Source organism: Arachis hypogaea, chromosome 5 (genome assembly GCF_003086295.3).
Source record: "Arachis hypogaea cultivar Tifrunner chromosome 5, arahy.Tifrunner.gnm2.J5K5, whole genome shotgun sequence".
NCBI classification, from domain to species: domain Eukaryota; kingdom Viridiplantae; phylum Streptophyta; class Magnoliopsida; order Fabales; family Fabaceae; genus Arachis; species Arachis hypogaea.
Window position 1 is genome coordinate 16,527,475 of NC_092040.1, and position 4,474 is coordinate 16,531,948.

Below are 4,474 nucleotides of genomic sequence, written 5' to 3' on the forward strand. Positions count from 1 at the left end.
TCCAGCTGAGTAACATAGATGGCAAATAAGATGAGGAAAAGCTAGCCTTGCCAAATTAAAGGGCTTATCGGCTATTTTGTAGAATTCATGGGAGATGACTTCATGAACTTCTACTTCCTCTCCATTCATGATGCTATGAATCATGATGGCCCAATCCACAGTAACTTCAGATCGGTTGCTAGTGGGGATGAGGGAGCGTTGGATGAACTCCAACCATCCTCTAGCCACAGGCTTGAGGTCCAGTCTTCTTAGTTGAACCGACTTGCCATTAGAATCTCTTTTCCATTGAGCTCCTTCCACACATATGTCCATAAGGATTTGGTCCAACCTTTGATTAAAGTTGACCCTTCTAGTGTAGAGGCGTGCATCTCCTTGCATCATGGGCAAGTTGAACGCCAACCTCACATTTTTCGGACTAAAATCTAAGTATTTCCCCCAAACCATTGTAAGATAATTCTTTGGGTTCGGGTTCTTACTTTGATCATGGTTCCTGGTGATTATGGGGTTAGTTAGAACTTCCCAACCTCTTCTTTGGACTTCATGTGGGATCTCCGGATAATCATTTTTCTTGAGCTTGAAAGGGACCTTGGGGATCACCTTCTTCTTGGCCACAACATCATAGAAGTGGTCTTGATGGGCTTTGGAGATGAATCTTTCCATCTCCCATGACTCGGAGGTGGAAGCTTTTGTCTTTCCTTTCCCTTTTCTAGAGGATTATCCGGCCTTAGGTGCCATCAATGGTTATGGAAAAACAAAAAAGCTATGCTTTTACCACACCAAACTTAGAATATTGCTTGCCCTCGAGCAAGAGATGAAAGAAGAGAAGAAGAAGAAGAAGAAAATATGGAGGAGAGGGGGAGAGGTGTATTCGGCCGAGAAGGAGAAGAGAGGTTTGTGTTGTGTGAAAATGAAGAAGAATGGAGGGGTTTATATAGTGAGGGGAGAGGGAGTAGGTTCGGCCATTTAGGGTGGGTTTGGGTGCAAAAGAAATTTGAATTTTGAAGGTAGGTGGGGTTTATGGGGAATAGTGGATGGGTGTGAGTGGTGAAGGAGGTGATTGGGAAGAGAGATTAAGGTGATTGGTAAAGGGTTTTAGGGAAGAATGTTTATTGGAAAGAGAGGATGAATGTTGAGAAGAGCGGAGAATATGGTAGGTGGGGATCTTGTGGGGTCCATAGATTCTGAGGTGTCAAGGATTTACATCCCTGCACCAATTAGGCATGTAAAATGCCTTTCCATGCAATTCTGGCATTTAAACACCGAAGTGATGCATGATCTGGGCGTTCAACGCCCATGTGCAGCATGTTTGTGGCGTTGAACGCCAGTTCCATGCTTGTTTCTGGCGTTCAGTGCCAGCTCTCCTCAGGGTGCATTCTTGGCGTTTGAACACCAGGATGTTGCTTGTTTCTGGCGTTCAGCGCCAGATCCATGCTCTGTTCTGGCATTGAACGCCAGCCAGATGCTCCTTACTGGCGTTTAAACGCCAGTAAGTCCTTCCTCCAGGGTGTATTTTTCTTCTGCTGTTTTTGATTCTGTTTTTAATTTTAATATTTTTTCGTGACTCCACATGATCATGAACCTAATAAAACATAAAAGAACAATAAAATAAAAAATAAAATTAGATAAATAAAAATTGGGTTGCCTCCCAATAAGCGCTTCTTTAATGTCAATAGCTTGACAGAGGGCTCTCATGGAGCCTCACAGGTGATCAGGTCAATATTGTATAGTCCCAACACCAAACTTAGAGTTTGATTGTGGGGGCTCTGTTTGACTCTGTACTGAGAGAAGCTTTGCATGCTTACTCTTCCTTGTTACAGAAGGATAGCCGTGTACCTTAAGTTTGCTAAGTAAGAGATATTCTGTTCATAATTCTCTGTCTGTTGCTGAGAAGATGATGGATAAGGTTTGATATTGTTGAGCCTATTTCTTCCACCATTATTAAAGCCTTGTTGAGGCTTTTGTTGATCCTTCCATGAGAAATTTTGATGATTTCTCCATGATGAATTATAGCCTATTTCTTCCACCATTATTAAATCTTTTTATCTTTTATCATATCTTTTTCAAAAATTTGATTTCAAAATATCTTATCTAACTTCTTATCTTCTAATCTTTTCAAATTTGATTTTAATATCTTTTTCAACTAACTATTTGACTTTTTGTTTGTTTCTTATCTTTTTCAAAACCACCTAACTACTTTTCCCTCTCTAATTTTCGAAAATATCTCATCCCTTTTTCAAAAATTCTTTTTTTGTTTTAAATTGTAATTTTAATCTTATCTTATCTTTAATTTTCGAAAATACTAACCCCTTTTTCAAAATTATTTTCGAAATTCTCCCTCTCTTTTCTTATTCTATTTAATTATTTATTTACTAACACTTCTCTTCACCTCTCTTCATCTGAAAATCTGAACCCATTCTTCTTCACTCTTCCCCCCTTTTCTTCGTCTACTAACATAAAGGAATCTCTATACTGTGACATAGAGGATTTCTCTTCTTTTCTTGTTTTCTTCTCTTTCATATGAGCAGGAACAAGGAAAAAGGCACTCTTGTTGAAATTGATCCTGAACCTGAAAGGACTCTGAAGAGGAAACTAAGAGAAGCTAAATTACAACAATCTAAAGGTAAACTTTCAGAAATATTAGAACAAGAGAGGAGATGGCAGCCGAACCCAACAACAATAATGCAAGGAGAATGCTTGGTGACTTCACAAAACCAACGTCCAAATTTGATGGAAGAAGCATCTCCATTCCTGCCATTGGAGCCAACAATTTTGAGCTTAAGCCTCAACTAGTTGCTTTAATGCAACAGAACTGCAAGTTTTATGGACTTCCATCTGAAGATCCTTACCAGTTTTTAACTAAGTTCTTACAGATCTGTGAGACTGTTAAGACTAATGGAGTAGATCCTGAAGTCTACAGGCTCATGCTTTTCCCTTTTGCTATAAGAGACAGAGCTAGAATATGGTTGGATTCACAACCTAAGGATAGCCTGGACTCCTGGGATAAGCTGGTCACAACCTTCTTGGATAAATTCTTTCCTCCTCAAAAGCTGAGCAAGCTTAGAGTGGATGTTCAGACCTTCAAACAAAAAGATGGTGAATCCCTCTATGAAGCTTGGGAAAGATACAAGAAGTTGACCAAAAGATGTCCATCTGACATGTTTTCAGAATGGACCATATTAGATATATTCTATTATGGTCTATCTGAGTTTTTGAAAATGTCATTGGACCATTCTGCAGGTGGATCTATTCACCTAAAGAAAACGCCTGAAGAGGCTCAAGAACTTATTGACATGGTTGCAAATAACCAATTCATGTACACTTCTGAGAGGAATTCCGTGAATAATGGGACGCCTCAGAAGAAGGGAGTTCTTGAAATTGATGCTCTGAATACCATATTGGCTCAGAACAAAGTGTTGACTCAGCAAGTCAACATGATCTCTCAAAGTCTGAATGGATGGCAAAATGCATCCAATAGTACTAAAGAGGCAGCTTCTGAAGAAGCTTATGATCCTGAGAACCCTGCAATGGCAGAGGTTAATTACATGGGTAAACCTTATGGAAACACCTATAATTCATCATGGAGAAATCATCCAAATTTCTCATGGAAGGATCAACAAAAGCCTCAACAAGGCTTTAACAATGGTGGACGCAATAGGCTGAGCAATAGCAAGCCTTTTCCATCATCTTCTCAGCAACAGACAGAGAATTCTGAACAAAGCACTTCTAATTTAGCCAATCTAGTCTCTGATCTGTCAAAAGCCACTTTCAGTTTCATGAGTGAAATAAGATCCTCCATCAGAAATCTGGAGGCACAAGTGGGCCAGCTGAGTAAAAAAGTCATTGAAACTCCTCCCAATATTCTCCCGAGCAATACAGAAGAGAATCCAAATGGAGAGTGCAAGGCCATTGATGTGATCAATATGGCTGAATGCACAAGGGAGGAGAAGGACGAAAATCCTAGTGAGGAGGACCTCCTGGGACGTCTCTCAAGTAAGAGGGAGTTTCCTATTAAGGATCCAAAGGAATCTGAGGCTCATATAGAGAACATAGAGATTCCATTAAATCTCCTTCTGCCATTCATGAGCTCTGAAGACTATTCTTCCTCTGAAGAGGATGAAGATGTGACTGGAGAGCAAGTTGCTCAATATTTAAGAGCTATCATGAAGCTGAATGCCAAGTTGTTTGGTAATGAGACTTGGGAATGTAAACCTCCCTTGCTCATTGGTGAACTAGACACCTGGATTCAGAAAATTTTACCTCAAAAGAGACAAGATCCTGGAAAGTTCTTAATACCTTATACCATAGGTACCATGACCTTTGAAAAAGCTCTATGTGATCTGGGGTCAGGGATAAATCTTATGCCACTCTCTGTAATGGAGAAGCTGGGGATCATTGAGGTACAACCTGCCTTGTTCTCATTACAATTGGCAGACAAGTCATTGAGACAAGCTTATGGAATAGTAGAGGACGTGTT

At 40.0% G+C, this 4,474-nt stretch overlaps 1 non-coding gene across 1 annotated transcript; it reads right to left on the bottom strand.

Moving 5' to 3' along the window:
• Positions 1 to 3,053: 3,053 nt before the first annotated feature.
• LOC112804674 (small nucleolar RNA R71) lies at positions 3,054 to 3,157 on the bottom strand. Its single transcript, XR_003203285.1, has one exon. It is a non-coding gene; the product is annotated as a small nucleolar RNA R71 (small nucleolar RNA).
• Positions 3,158 to 4,474: the final 1,317 nt, after the last annotated feature.